This window comes from Castanea sativa, chromosome 9 (assembly GCF_040712315.1).
Source record: "Castanea sativa cultivar Marrone di Chiusa Pesio chromosome 9, ASM4071231v1".
NCBI classification, from domain to species: domain Eukaryota; kingdom Viridiplantae; phylum Streptophyta; class Magnoliopsida; order Fagales; family Fagaceae; genus Castanea; species Castanea sativa.
The window spans coordinates 2,743,117-2,760,306 of record NC_134021.1 but is presented as its reverse complement, the minus strand read 5'-3'; positions in this window follow the sequence as shown (position 1 = coordinate 2,760,306).

Sequence of the window (17,190 nt, the reverse complement as noted above, 5' to 3'; positions counted from 1 at the left end):
TTTCTCGCATCAAAATGACTTGCCACTATGACACTTGCAGCTTGCCAATTTTGGATGCTTTTTCAGCTAACACCAGCATTGCATTGTGACTGCATACCCTCACCATATTTTGTCTTGATTCTCCAGTTTTTCTAATAAAACAATGTTTCGAATCCATTTGGACCAAGGGTCTTTAAAACACCCATTTGAGAGGGCATACAGTACTTCTGCTATTGATTAGTGCCTAGGAATTGCATGTCTATTGCTTGAAGTTGACTCAAATATGTTGTACAGAGAATTGATATAGAATACACTAAAATGATCCACTATTCCTTGTTCTGTCTTGTACTGAGTCGATCCATTGATCATCTGCCATTTGAGCCCTAAGATTTTATTATCCAGTTTTCCTTTGTTCACCACCAACATATGAAGATTGTTGGTACTTCTCTCGCATCAACCACCAATCTGGTCAAGCTTTTTGAGTCCAAATAATTTGCTCCCTTTCTAGTATTTCGGAGATTTCCAAATGGAACGTTGCAGAATTCTTCATTTTGCAGATCTTTCCTTTTGGATGAATAAGATATTTATCCTATGTAGAAAACACCCAGGTGAAAGAATTACATCAAGACATTGACCCCTAGGTGGAGCTGCCTCTTCTAATCTTTGCATGCTCTGTATCACTGCAACAATGAGATGTGTGCCAAAAAATTCCTTTGATGGCCATTGTTTTTGTTCTTCCTTCCTTCCCAAAATTTCTTGAGAAAAATGTCTAATAGGAATTTGAAGTTTCTATTGATTTGAAGAAAATCCTAATGGCTTGGGACAAAGTGCACCATATTTATAGGGAAGTGCAAACTAACCCTAATAATTTGCCAAATGTGAGAATGGTTGTTTCCTAGACGACAAATATCTCTTAGATTAGAGCTATTGAGTCTGCAAAATTACGGGCAAAGTTCTCCCGTCTTTTTATAATCTCTCTCAATACTGACTTTCCACATATGGGTTAGTATATCATGTTGTTTGTGTTGTTAGAACTGAACTCAATCACAGTCACACTCACATCCAAAATAATTAGCTTGCATTTTTCGTTTGGAAAGCAAACAAATATCCTGTACATCTGTCCAAGTGCTACAATAACACCAGTACACCACTAAGAAGATGACTGAAAATAATAATGAACATTTAAGACATTTCTAGGATTTGGAATCATAGCCTTTTTATAAGCTTTAACAAAATCTCCCTCTATAATCTTCTTCTTATAGCAATTGATTTTACACTTTTACGTGTGAAGCATCCTTCAAAATTCCTTTCTCACAAACGATAAAGTAGCAAAAGACAAAAGGAACAAAAATTTTTATGTTATAGAAAACTTCCAAGAGCCTTGTAACTCAATTGGCACCTCCTAATAATTTCAATGAAGGCATCCATAATTCAATAATCCCCTGATTATCAAAAAGAAAATAAATGGGTTTCCCCAGGCATTTTATTTGGCTGAATTTCTAGAACCAATATAGTTTCTTCATATAGTCGCACATTTATCATTATCTTCAAAGAGATTCTAGAAATTAAAGGTTCTACTAATATCTAATGATATGAAAGACTGTAGTATAACCCCCATTGGGTACCCGGGTGGTGGACTCACTAGTTTGGGGTGTGACGTAAACCTGAAAGTCTCACATTCGATCCACCACACCACCAGTCTACAGGGTTTTAGTTTGGCTAAAAGTTGGAACATCAATTTCTTATATCAGGAGGAAGAAAAAATAAATAAATAAAAGAACGTGGTATTATTGTGCAATAACTACATAATGTAGGATTAAAGGCCTAGGACCATTGTCCAACCATAATTCCAAAAAGAAAAAAGTTGACCATAATTACAAAAAGAAAAAAGTTGACCATAATGTTCTTTGGAGATACTGAGATATAGTATTAGCAATGACATGAGGCTAGCAGTTACATGAGGTATCCAAAAAAACCTTCAAGACTATAGGACCAAAGAAAATGAATTAAGAAAGAAGAATCGCAAAAGAGTTATTCATCCAGAAAAAAAAAAAAAAAAATACAACTTATAGTGGTTATATGAAGTCAAATTTTGGTGCTAATTTTTATCAAAGCAAAATTGATAAAAAACTAAAATTAAGACATACCTCTTTGAGAAACTTTTATGAAGTTTGAGAATCAATCAAATTGTCAAACCTTATATACAAACAAAATCTAATTCCCATGAACGTCTAGACCTCTCTAGACTCATCTCTTCAATCCTTATCAATCGTTGGACTTCAAAGTGGATATTGGCTTGGAATGATAAGCAAAAGCTTTGATAAACTAATTCTAAAGTGAGCTTTGCTTGGTTATCTCCATTTTCCCATCCAACAAAAGTCAATTATCACATCATTATGCATTATAAGAGCATCAACTTGCTAGACTATTAGATGATTAAAATTAATTGAAAAATGTATGTGAACTGCCATACCTCTTCATCTTGTTACGAGTTCTAGCTATGAGCTCAGATCCAGGTCAGTTTTGAAGATCATATATGTAAGCAAATGAAGAGCGAGCCTGGAAAGCTAGGACTTCTGGCAATTATTGAGAAAGTTCACATCTTACATGAATTTCTGTCATTACATACTTCATCCTGCAATGAAAACAGAACGTCCAACATGAATCAGCACCATATACCTCAAATATGGTAATTCGTGTTCTTCTAAAGGTTGTCGGCCTGGACAAAAACAGATAATTTTGCATCAAAATTTTATAATTTAATAATTAGATTGATTGGCAGAATCACATTAGTTATTAACGAAATTTGTTTTCAAAGCAAGTCTCATGATCTTCCTGTTAAGTATGTTGTGGGCTAGGTTTGATATTGAAAATTTGCACAGAGACAAGTTAAAAAGGCACAAAGAGAGTTTTTCATGGTGCAACTAAATCCAAATGATGGGTTTTTTCTATTAATGGACAATTTAAAGGTCATCAAAACAAATAATTTCTTATCACAACAATTTAAAGTCACTAGTTTGGGTGTGTGGATCATAAGGCTGGTGCCACTCTGTTATTATGTAAATCCAAGAAAACAATTCAGCTATCGCATTACTTTTTGGTCACTAAAGCAAAGAAGGCATGACTGCAACAGAACTTTGAAGGAGTTGTAACACAAAATTGTTTAAGCAATATGAATTTACCTGTGATTGAAGATGGTATTCAGCCCAAACACCATATATGACATCTATTATTGTTGCAATCTGTTAAATGCATATTGTTTTATTAAGTACAAATAATGAGAAAAGGACAAGGGAGCATTATCCAAAACACTATTCGTCTGCAAGATGGTAGCATTTTAATTGAACTACGGGTAAAATTTGGAAGAACAAAGAAACTTTTAGGTTCATATTTGGTAATGGCATAAACCCATCCAAGACCAACTTGTTCATATAGTCTTCTAACTGCTTGCACAAGTTGTCATTTAAATTCTTTTTACTTGGTTAAAATGAATCTCAGATAATACAGCTGGAAGTAAAGTCTTATCAGAGTTCTTTAGCCAGCTTCTTCAAACAGATTCTACATCTAAAGAATCCCAAATGTGTCCCACAACATTGTATTTACTATTGACAAAGCTGTTTAATCATTGGAAAGGAGACGGATAAGGAAATTGGCTTAGTGAGAAATATCATTCCCCATGTGCCTATAAGAGGACCTCAATAAGCTTCCTATGCAAGCATTAATAGAATGATAGAATCATGGTGGTGATCATTGGGACTTCACAGTTCCATATCCTTATGCTGCACTTAGGCCTCCTTGAGAGTTTAGATATTCGAACAATTAGTGATTGTCTAGAACACATTAAAGTTCAAGGTTTACAATCTTGAACTTGTACTAATTGATTCCAGTCATGGAATAGCCACATTGGTGGGGTTTTCTTTCCCCCATTTATCCTATAACTTCCATGGGTTGGACCACCGAAACACAAATTAGTACATATTCACATAGCATAGGTGACATGCACACGTGATGGAAATTAGACTTGATAATCCTCTCAACACAAAGAAATTAGACCTGATTAATTCATGATAGTGAACTCAGACTTGGTGGAAATTTGGAAAGAAAAGTAAAATAAGAAGCGCTAGCACAGTTAATGTACAATTACAGGGGGGAAAAGGGTAGGAAATGGGGCGAACTTCAACACCAGTGACAACAGTTCCATAAGAGGATTGAGCGAATCCTTCCCATAACCTAAACATAAAACAGAATTCATCACTCTATTGTAATAAATTTGACAAAAGAGGTGCTCTAAAATCTATGTATACATACCACAAAGTTAATATGCTCTACTTTGTATTCTACAAAGTTATCATTTACTTTCCTATGGCCAAACCATGCAACTACAAGGTTTCATGCTGGATTTTTCAGAAAATTTCTTATGATCCATAAAAGCCACCAAAAAAAGTAATATTAGTCAGTGAAGTCGTATTGGATGCGACCAACAGGTAGTGTTACAGCTCCTACCAAACCCTCTTAAACCAGCAAATTTTGACAGTAACATATTAGTCTCTTAAATCATATTGAAATGACTACCAGGTAGTGTTACTTTCACACACACTTCATTTTCTACTTCTTATCTTACAGCCCTAACCAAACCCTCTTAAACCAGCAAATTGTGTCTACCGAAAATTTCAGCACTATTTAGAACATACAAATTTGTAGTTTAGGCCTCGATTCTCCTCCAGAGAATAATCATCAGAACTTATATCAACAAACTTGAACATACCATAGCACTTATTCCTCTCCTTAAGCATGTAAACCTGACATAGTGACATTATAACGAACTTAAACGCATCAAATATTTAAAATCACCAACTTCAAAAATAACAAATTTACATATAAATCAGCCAACATGATACATATACGCTGAAAAGAAATGCATTATTGCAAAATGAATGCTTATTAAAGAAAAAGGTTTTGCATTATTCTGTTTCTGATTCAGTGCAAAGAAGACATAAGGAATTTGGCTTAATGGAAATCAAGGCGTTCACATTTTGATTAGTTCAGCTCTCTCTATTTCTGATGGTGCACTGCCTAGGTGCCTAAGAAGGCCTTAGGAAACTTCCTAAACACTCCTTGGTATAATCATGGTGGTGACCAATGGAGTTTAACAACTCCACATTTTTATGCTACGCTTAGGCCTCCTTTAGAGTTGAGATATTCAAACATGTAATAGGGATTACCTAGGAAAGCTTTAGAATCTTGAACTTATCAAAAGGAGTATGTTGTGAGTTTCTCTAAAACTACAAGCAATTTTGTTGGTGGATTTCTGTCACAAAAAACAAAACATTAACATAAAAACAGGACTTTAACTTCGAAATTTATTGTTTCATGAGTTAAAATAATTATTTCAAGATATGCCATGAAATATTTACTGTTAGATAAAGGAACATATACAGTGTATGCGTTTCTCTTTTTCAGCAATTGAAATTACAGTATTTCTTTTTATTGGTTGCCTACAGTGTTTCCTCAAAGCTTTCAACCAGAAGCTAATCACTATTTGTGATGGGTAGGCCCATAGCGGGGTAAATCGCTGATCCAGGGAGTTTTTTTCAAAGTCTTAGTCAAGGACTTGAAAAAGCTCTTAATCAAATCCAAGGCAATGCTTTGAGGCAAGAGTGTCCAACCACTCGGCCAACCCCACTGGGTTAAATTACAGTATTTCTTTAGATTGTCAAAAGTTCATCTAATATCTCAAAAAAGAATGCAAAGAAAAATTTCTTCTATCCTTAAGCATAATGCGATTGCCCAATGTCAGTCCCACTAATAAAGTACGTCGTTGTGAGGTACGATTACTGTCTCAAGTCCTAACCTTGTTTCTTTGCATCAACATATATATTAAGCACCAATACAACACCATAGTATAAATTAAACAATACATAGTATTGGATAAAAAACTACAAAGCAATTTATAAGCTCTTAAAAGTAGTTAAAAATTGTCACACAAGCGCAACAAATTTATAATGTTCTAACAAGAAAGGTTCAAAAACCAAAATTATCATAACATCAACTTGTATCTACATACTAGATCCAACTGCATGAATCTTTATAACCTCCTGAAAAGAGAGACTAAAAATTCTCACCAACCAAACAGCACATTGTGATAGAGAGACCAAAGATGAATAGTAAAGGAAGATAGAAACGAAGAGGTAGAGAGAGTCAAGAGGCTCAGAGAGACTGGGCTTATTATTTTTGGGCTAATTGGGTTTATTAGGTTTTTAGTTAAAAGCCCAGTTATTATATAAGTTTACTGGGTCTAATTGGGTCAGTGCTTTGACCCAAGAAATAATTGGGTGAGTTCGGCTTCTATTAGAGTGGATGGGTCTAGAGAATAGGAAGCCTGTAGAGTAAAAGATTTATATTAAAGCAAAAGGAAGTATGTAGAAGTTTCTACTTCTTGTTCTAATAAAGCTTCCACTCTTACATGCTTCCTATTCCTCTAATAAATACAAATGCTCATTTTAAAGTTTTTTTTTATATTTTAATATTCACTTTTTTTTTGTCATTTATAACTCATTCATTTTAAGAAATTTTTTTTTTTTGAAAACAACTTTACGAATATTTAAAGTATATGTTCATATAATATAAGTAAATCTCCTTGTAATTATTATTTTTTTTTTTTAAAAAGAACCTCTTTTCCATTTGCATTTTTTGGATCAGGGATATAGGAATAATAGCAAAAAATTTACCTAAAACAAATATTTTATGATTGTTATGATTAAAGTCATAAAAATGGATTTATTTTTTTTAGATAAAAAAATAGTTTCTCATTTAGTTTTTGTTATCACTATTTATTGTTTATCTTATATTGTAGTATATGTTAAGGTATGTGAATATAATGTTTTTAAAGGATGTTAACTATGAATATGGAGCATTTATATATACAATATATTTTTTATGTGTTAAATTTTTCTTTATTTTTGAAAAAAAAAAATTCCATTACTACTTACAATACTTAAGAAAATTGTGAAATATACTGCTTCCTGCCATATACAACAATCTTTTGATCCACATATAACAATACAATACTCCAATTAGTAATCATTTTAAGAAACTATTATTTTGATAAACCTTTAAAAACTTGAATTTCTTTTCAATTGAAATCTAATGTGATTTTGCACTCATTTATTTCTTAAAGATAAAAAAAATATTATAAAATTTTTTATAAAAATGTATCTGAGTATCACATAAAATTATAAAATCTAAGTTACATTGGAGTTTTGAACATATATAAAAGTCTGAAAAGTGTATTATTAGAACTCGGTTGAATGGTAAGAACTTGTCGGCTTTTGGGGTAATAGGGTCATTGGACTTTAAGATATTTTTTTGAATGAACTGCACTTTAAGATGTACATTGATGTTTTTGAGCATATATGAGTCTTTAAAGTGTATTGTTAGAACTTAGTTGAGTGGTAAAAACTTGTCGGCACTTGTGGTTAAAGAACCCGAAGAAATTTTTTTTTCTCTACCCTAGCCGCTGCCGCTTAGTGCAGAGCCTGGACAGTGGAATTTTCTTATCTTCCTTTGGAATGATATTTTCTTCCCTCTGGTAGCACGATTACTAGTAAGGCTAGTGGTTTTCTTTTTCAGGGGGTGGGGAAACAATTTTCTTTTCTTTTTTCTCTTCGTGCTTTGTTTTTCTTTCTCTTTGTGTGGTTCTAAATAGTTTACAATGGAGCGTATCCTAGAAGGCTAGAGCAAATTCTCCCTATTAGAGAAGGAAGGGGACCGGGTTAGGCTGGATAAGAAACAACCTTCTGGCAGTAACAAGGTGGTGTTAGCGGCGAAGTTCCTAAACCAAAGGGTACTCAATGTGGATGCGATTGGTCGAACAAGTTTCGATATTCAACAAGTTGGAGACCACTTGTTCCTTTTTATTTTTGAACTGGCAAATGATGCAGAGAGCGTGCTCTCCAACGAACCGTGGAGCTTTGACAAACACTTGGTGTTATTTTGTTGTCTGGAAGGGTCATGTTTTGTGCGGAGCATGAATTTCACCACGATCAAATTTTGGGTGCAGTTGCATGGGTTGCCAGTGAACAAATTAAACATTCCCACGGCCATTCAAATTGGTAAGACTATTGGGGCAATCTCATGCCACGATCGTGAGGCAGAGATGATAGCAGAGGATTTTTTAAGGGTTAGGGTGGAGGTCGATGTTTCAAAGCCGCTCTGTAGAGGAAGACAAGTGGTATTGGACGATGATGAGGAAGTTTGGGTGTCATTTAGCTATGAGAAATTGCCAAATTTTTGTTACTGGTGTGGTATGGTTTGCCACGACGACAAGGACTGTGACATTTGGTTATCAAGCAAAGGGTCGCTCTCGTTTGAGTCACAGGAGTTTGGGGCTTGGCTGCGAGCAAGTCCATTTAATTTAGGCAGGAAAACTTTTTGTTCAGTCCCAGGATTGGAAGTCTTTCCAGTAAAGGGTCCATACCAGGAGCACCATGAAGAAGCACCTAGTGCCACACCACCTCCGCCACCACCCTCCTCCATTACTCACGAGGAAAACACTCCAATGGATATGATCCTAAATTTGGAAAGTACGAATTTGGTGGAAAATCCTTTGCCTAGCTAGCCTTCCTCAAATCTCAGCCCCAAACCAAGAAAACATAATGAGGCCGTACCTCCCACTCCCCTTACGGAAAACACATCTTTTGAATTTCAAATTCATGAGATTGATATGGCAATAAATATGGAGTGATAGGAGCAAATTAGGACACCACAAATCAAGAGGTTAATTCCCATCCCAAAACTGCCCCTAAAAGTCTAACATTAGGCGAAAATTACGGAGAGATTGATCAGGAAACTTCAGGACTCTTGGTCGTGGCTGACCCTACCTTAACTTCTCCCACAACAGCTCAAAATAACCTTACTTCGAGGAAGTGGAAATAGCTTGCACATCAAGTCCATTTGGGAGACTCTTCCATGCAAAACACAGTATCTAGAAAATGGATTGGTGATGAGTGTGGTTGGGGGCAATCCAAAGAACCATGCAAGAAAATACAACCTCTGACAGAGACGTACTTTTTTGATTCAATAGCGGAGGCTGCAAGATAGCCCCGCCAAGACCAATGAGTTGCTTAGTATGGACCTGTCGTGGGCTTGGGAACCTACGTACAGAAAAGGAGCTTGGTGTTTTAGTCTGGGCAAAAGATCCCTCTGTCATATTTTTAGCCTAGACGTGGATAGATGAAGCAAGACTAAAAGATATTAAGCGAAATCTGGAATTTGATAATGTGTTTGTGGTGCCCCATGTCAATCAGGGAGGAGGACTAGCTTTGTTTTGGAAAAATTATATTGTGGAGACGTTCTCTTATCATCACATTGACTCAATTATAAACAAAGGAAAGGAGGATGCATGGAGATTCACAGGTTTTTATAGGGAGTCTGTCACACATTTGAGGCATGAATCTTGGTCGATGCTAAGACAATTAAATTCTCGTTTTAACCTACCTTGGCTTTGTGTAGGAGATTTTAATGAGATTTTTGAGGAGCAATGAAAAGCATGGGGGAAATACGCGATCACAATCCCAAATGCAACTTTTTCTGAGATGTTATTGACGAATGTGGCTTTCTTGATCTTGGTTTTGTAGGACCTCAATTTACTTGGAGCAAGCATGATGCAGCGGGACATTCGGCGTGGGAAAGACTTGACTGGGGACTAGCCAATTATGAGTGATTTGCAAGGTTTTCAGGGGCACAAGTTCATCATCTCCACTCGAATTCCTCTGATCATCGTCCAATCTTGATCATTCCCACAGGTTTAGAGGTGGACAGAAAGAAGAAAATTTTCAGATTTGAGGAGATGTGGCTCTCCGATAAAGGCTGCTCTAATACAGTAGAAGACGTGTGGCTGTCTCATGATTTTGATCACAAACAATCGAGTTCTCAAAAAAATAGAGAAGTATGGAACTGAACTTACTAAGTGGAGTTGTGAGAATTTTGGAAGTGTGAGGAATGAGTTGGAAAAAAAGAGGACACAACTAGCTGAGGCCAAAAAGGATGCTATGAATTTTGGGCTGAATAATCGAGTGAGGGAGTTGAAAAATGAGATTGAAATTCTTTTGGATAAGGAGAACCGGATGTGGTTGCAACGCTCTAAAACTCTATGGGCAGCGCAAGGGGATCGCAATACGCAGTTTTTTCATTGTAAAGAAACCAACAGGTACCGAGAAAATTTCATCCACAAGCTTAGAAAATCGGATGGGAAGTAGAGCACAAATAATGAGGAAGTGGTAGACATCTTTATCCAAATTTATAAGGAACTCTTTACCTCAGCAAATCCCACGTTTCCTGAAGAAGTTTTGCTGTCCGTTCATACTCAGGTCAGTGCACAAATGAACAATAAGCTCTCAGCAGACTTTAAGGCATGGGAAGTCCACGAAGCAGTGAAACAAATGGCCCCTCTCAAGGCAGCCGGCCCTGATGGAATGCCACCAATCTTTTTTCATAACTTTTGGTCGCTGGTTGGTGCTGAGGTAACAACTTCTAATCCCCATACATTCGTCTCCCTAATCCCCAAAGTAAAAAATCCGGAGTTAGTTTCTGAATTTAGACCTATAAGCCTTTGTACCGTCTTGTATAAGATTTTTTCTAAAGTATTGGCTAATAGGTTGAAGAAAGTTTTACCTGCACTAATTATGGAACACCAAAGTGCCTTCACAAAAAGTCGCCTTATTTCTGATAACATTTTGGTTGCTTTTGAGAGTCTTCATAGCATGCAAAATCACAGATCTAATAAAGAGGGCTATATGGCAGTAAAGTTAAATATGAGCAAAGCATATGACAAGGTGGAATGGTCTTTCATGGAAGCAGTTATGAGACGGATGGGTTTTACAGAAAGGTGGATCCAATTGATGATGGTGGGTGTCAGAATGGTATCCTATTCCATATTGGTGAATGGCAAGCCCAAAGGCATGATCAAGCCAACCCATGGAATTAGACAAGGAGATCCTCTCTCTCATTTCCTATTTTTGTTATGCACTGAAGGTCTGCATGGTCTTATCACACAAGTAGCAAGCAAGGAGAATTACATAGCTATTCACTATGGAAAAATGGTCCCAAACTAACCCATCTTTTCTTTGCAGATGATAGCTTGTTATTTTGCAGGTCTACTCCACAGGAATGTGAGAAAGTTTTGGAAATTCTGGATTCTTATAGCAAGTACTCGGGGCAACACATCAATAGAAACAAAACCACCATTTTCTTTAGCAAGTCCACCACACCGACAAGAAAGCAATACATCAATTATGCCATAGGAGTTCCTGAAATTTGAAGCTATGAAAAGTATTTGGGGCTGCCCTCTTTGATTGGTAGAAGGAAGAAAGCTAGTTTCGAATATATCTAAGAAAGAGTGTAGAGGAAGCTTCATGGTTGGGAGGAGAAGTTGCTCTCACAGGCTAGGAGAGAAGTCCTCATTAAAGCCGTTGTTCAAGTCATCCCTACCTACACAATGAGTTGCTTTAAACTTCCGGTGGGATTATGCAACGAGATTGTGATAGGCCAAAAACGTATTGACCCTTTGTGATAGATTAAGTTGATTAATTAGCCAAGTTATTAATTAATCAAATTAACATGCAAAGCGCGTGGTAGCACAAACAAATCACCAATTAAACTAAGTATGCAGCGGAAATTAAATGACACGGTGATTTGTTTACGAATGGGGAAAACCTACAAGGCAAAAACCCCACAAGGTGATTTTAAGGTCACCACTCCTGAAATTCCACTATTATCACAACAAGCAGTTACAAGTAAAGGAATCCTAAGTACCTTACCAACCTACCTGTTGAACCCTTACCTCAATACCCAATCGGACTTGTTCTGTAGTGAAAATTTCTCCTTTCAATACAGGGCTTCCAAGTACGTGACTAACCAATTGTGCGGATTCCAGTACGCGACTTCAATCACCAACTAGAGAAGGTTGTTGGCTGCAAAGTTCTTCAATTCATCCACACGATGAAGATCAAGAAGATGCTTGGTTACAAAACCTTACGGTGCACATTACACAGCAACTTCTTCACAAGAGAGATGAACTAGGGCAAGAACTTTGTCTCCGATCACAACTTGCTTGAACAAGGATTTCTCAATGCTTGTGCAACTTGTGTAAACTTTGACGGCCCTTAAAATAATCCTTTTATATGTCTAGGGTTAGGAGAAAAGAAGGCTCAAAGACACATCCACGGATTCTAAGAAAATTATATCAGGATTCTAAAATTCTTAATTCTCGAAACAAAAAAGAGTGTAAAAAAAAAAAAATTGAAGGATATATGCATTTTTTTTTTTTTTTTATGGGGGATATATGCATTTTTTTAGTAGGCATAAAACATATTTATCTATATTAGCTACTATATCATGCAGTTTTCAATTTGTAAACACATATATATATAGTATCATCAAATCACTGTACTACTCTTAGTGTATTTCTATTTTATCTATATATAAAATAACTGAAGGTTACAATTTTTTACAATGATATATATTGAAATATCTTTTTTATACATCAATAGTTAGGGGTGGAAATCTGAATCTTGAATATTTCTATTGAAAATTGAGGTATTAATCAGTTAAATTACAAGATTTTTGGCAAAACTTATCGAAATATTGAAGAAAACTAATAGTAAGTTGTACCGCACATTGTACGAAAACTCAACTATTTATAAACAATAGTAGTTTCAAACAGAGTGCAAATAAGTAGACACCTTAAGGATTTCACAAGAAGTTACAGTAAATATGATACTAGAAATAAGTATGATACAAAATTTTGTTCAAAAACATCAATTTTTTGAGGAGTTAGGTTATGTTGCTCCAATTTCTAGGCCCCATGGACTGGATCAAATAAGGTGTATAATTGCTGCAATATTATAAATCCGATCAAGGGTTCTGTAAATGAAAATTTTAAGCAACGAGGCCTTAGAAAAATGACAATAGCATCATATCCTCAAACTACAGAAGAAATATATAAAAAAAAACATTTTATTCCCTTTCCTTTCCCTAATCTAGATCAAGAATTGTGCAAAATTAAAACGAAATGAAACAATTTAACAATCTATTCAAGATCAAGGAATTGTTATCATTATTAATAAAGCATTGTGTAAAGGACCAAATGGAGAAGCAATTCTAGAGTCTCACATCGCCTGGGAAGGACCAAAGGGAGAAGCAGTTCTGGAGTCCCATATCGCCTAGGAAAGCACATATAAATGTGTTTATAAGGAGCAATCTTTCTTCAAGGTGTAGAAGAGTAGAATGTTCACGGAGATGAATAAAAATCTGAAAGATGCATCGAAATCCAAATTTACAATTACACGAAATCAAGAGTTGCCTTCAAGAGTTACACGTGTATATACTCCCTTCCAAGTTGCTGCCTTTACACGTGTATATACCCTAAAGTTCTCTCCCTTGGAAAATATCCTGTATATACTCCTTCCAAGTTGCCGCTTTACACGTGTTCTCATGTTATATATTACAATTCCATCTCTGCCTGAAAGAAAGCATTTCAACATTTACAACTCCACAATGTCTGAAACATTCAGGTAGTGTTTTCATTTGCTTCTTCAATATCATAGTTTTTTTTTTTTATATACTCTAAAGTTCTCTCCCTTGGAAAATATCCTGTATATACTCCCTTCCAAGTTGCCGCCTTTACACGTGTTCTCATGTTATATATTACAATTCCATCTCTGCCTGAAAGAAAGCATTTCAACATTTACAACTCCACAATGTCTGAAACATTCAGGTAGTGTTTTCATTTGCTTCTTCAATATCATAGTGTTTTTTTTTTAAACACATCGTAGAAGGTACCAGAGTGTTAAAAAATCGCCGTTTGGGCATAAATATTAAATAGCTCGCATTCACATTGATTTTTTTTTTTTTTCCAATTTACAAATTTGATTGTTACTTGGATTTTTTTTATTTATTTAATAATTGATATTCTTTTTTCATTCTTAACCAGCTTCATCACAACGATCGGATTGAAAACTGCTTTTTATGGCCTATTGAGCAGGTTGGGTTCTTGGTTTTATCTCTCTATTCTTTTGTTTATCATTTTTTCAAGATAATTGGATCAATTTTTGTTGGCAAAAATACAATTTTGGTCCTTATATTTTGAGTCAATTTTCATTTTAGTCCTAAAATTGATTTCGTTACTAATGTTTTTCTTAAAAAAAGAAAATCAATTCTATTTTGGCTCTTACCGTCAGCTCATTGACAAAAACCTCTTTCTACTAACTGATGTTACACTGTCATTACTATTAAAATATTATTTAAAAAAATTATTTTACATTTTTTAAATACAACATCAGCATTTAATTTTTTTTTTTTTAAAAAGCTACATCAGACAATTTATTAAAAAAAAAAAGAAATTGGATTAAAAAAACCTTAAATCTAATTAATTAAAATTATTTCGTTAAAAAAACAAAAATAATTATCCTTTTAATTCTTTTTCTTTTTCTTTTTCTTTAACCTCATCAGTGATCAGCTTAAGTTTATCTGTATGTTCTTTCTCTTCTACCAAAACTTAGTTGAGACGCCGATTCCGAACACAATATTTCATATCTGGGTTGTCTGGCGGTGAACCTTGACTACTTGATCTTGATCTAGAATCGACTGTGGCGGTTGTGATGAGGCGGCGGAGGCATAGGAGGTAGAAACAGTGGCTTTAGAGGTGGAGGAGATTTGACGGTGGGGATTAGAGAAAGGCTCGTGGTTGAATCACGTGAGGTAGAAACAAGCCTGAGCGTGTAGACGACGTAGGTGACGGTCACGAAAAGGATGAGCCAAAGCAAAAGCCTAGGCAAGACTCTGGATTGTGGGCCCAACCCAGCATTAGGTGTACCCAAATTCATCATCATTATCTTCTCTGTATCTTTCTCTCTTCATCCTCAACGGAATCACTCTCAAACCCAAACTCTCATTAATCTCAAAATCTCATCTCCGCCGATCTGCCAAACTCTGATCTGTGGTGGTGCTTTACTGGATGTTGGGTTCCTATTCTTTTGCTTGGATTTGATATTCATGTTCTTTGATTCGGTGGTGGTGATTTGGGGGTTTTTGTTTGTTTTTACTGTGGGTTTTTCTGTGTTTGTTTGCCAAGAAAATTTATGGGTTTGAAGAATAAGGTTTGCTTTGCTGGAGATATGGGTTTGGCGTTTGGTTGAGATCTGGGTTTGGGATTTGGTTCTTTGCTGGAGATTGATCGTGGGGAAGAAAGTGCAATTTAGGCGAAAACATGCACGTTTAGTAAAGTTTAGGCGAAAGCACAAATCTGGAGATATGGGTTTGGCGTTTGGTTGAGATCTGGGTTTGGGATTTGGTTCTTTGCTGGAGATTGATCATGGGGAAGAAAGTGCAATTTAGGCGAAAACATGCACGTTTAGTAAAGTTTAGGCAAAAGCACAGATTTGGGTTTAGGATTTGGTTCTTTGTTGGGGATTTGGTTCTTTGCTAAGAATATGAGAGGTTCGAATAAAAAAAAATCATTTTAATTAAAAGGAAGTTAAATTTTTGTTCAAAAAAAGTATTAAAAAAAATTTGTTTTTTATTTTATTTTATTTTTTAATTAAAATTTTTATAATTTAAATGTTGATGTGTGATTTAAAAATGTCAAATAATTTTTTAAAATAATATTTTAATAGCAACGTCAATGCCACATTAGCAAGCAAAACATTCCGTCTGCCACGTAGGAAGTTTTCGCTAGTGAGTTGACGGTAAGGACCAAAATAAAATCGATTTTCTTTTGTTAGGAATGATATTAGTAACGAAATCAATTTTGAGGCCAAAATGGAAATCGACCCAAAATGAAATGACGAAAAGTGCATTTTCACCATTTTTGTTTAATAATTGATTTTTTAACTTTTGTTTTCTATGATTTTCAGCTTAAAAACTGCTGCAATCGAAGTGGTGAAACTAATTTATGAAGCACTTGTTTACGTACTAAACAGGTTTGGTTTATCCTTCGTTTTTCAATTTTTCAAATTTGATTGTTATTTGCCTTTTAGTTTTCCACAAGTTTCAACTTAAATTCGGCAGTTAATTTATTGAAAGGATTTACCTTTTTTTTTTTTTTGTGAAAGTTAAGTGGATTTTGATTTTCTTATGTTTGGAAGAAAAATTAATATTAAAGCTGAAGGGTTTCTTGTTTGTGTATGTGCCAGTAATGAAGCACTCTCTTTCATTGAAGCATTTCGCACACTTCTTGATGACCTTGCCTTGTTTCTGATTGCCTTAATTGGTATACACTTTCAAGCCTTGGGCGTCTCGCCACTTCATACACATTTTGCTATCATCTTGCTTTTCTTCATGGCTACAATCGTCCATCGCATTGCATATATGGAGATTAAACTACAACCTCAAGATGCTGGGTTCCTTCCCATATTGAGGTTCATTTGTTTGGTTTCTGGAATTATTGCTATTGAGCTACTCTTCGCAATAATCATTTCTCCCTTCTGGCTCTTCATGGTTAATTTATGCCCAATCTTGATCTTAGGGGTATTGCGTCACTTGTACCAACAAATTTATCAATGTGTTTACTACACAACTAATTTAGTATGTAGCTTGTTTAAAAAGATTTGTCAATTACTTGATCAGATATGGGACTGGGTCCTACAGAAATTTTAGTAAGCAGATTCTCAAGAATTTTCTTCAAAGGAGACGAAAGACATTTGATGAAAACAATAAACAGCTCAAGGAAAAAGAAGATTAAATATACAAAGATTCAAGAATTATGGCCTAGTTTTGATATCAGGTCTTCTTAGCACCTTTGGCAGGTTATTTTAGCTATTATTGAGTCTTACTATTGAGTCTTTTAGGTTGGGAAGTTGTTGGATTAGTTTTAAATAAGCTTACTAGAAAAAGGGCAATTTGGTCATTTTGAAAAATTATGGAATAGACCGTCCTTGGGTACACCAAAGACCTATGAATCTTATTTAATATTTTGAGTCCTCCTTCTATATGATTTAGGAGTTATTGAGTCTTTTATTTATTTAACTGTGTGTATAATGAATACGAACTCCCCAAAAAAGACCTTTTTTTTTTCTTTATTCAAATTTGTTTTTCTTCTATTTTGATGGGTGCAACGGCACTGCGTTATGCTCAGGGTGTTCCCAAGAAACACCCTGACCTGAAAAAAAAAATTTATTTATAATAATTAAAAAAAATTTATTTGTTTACCCTTAA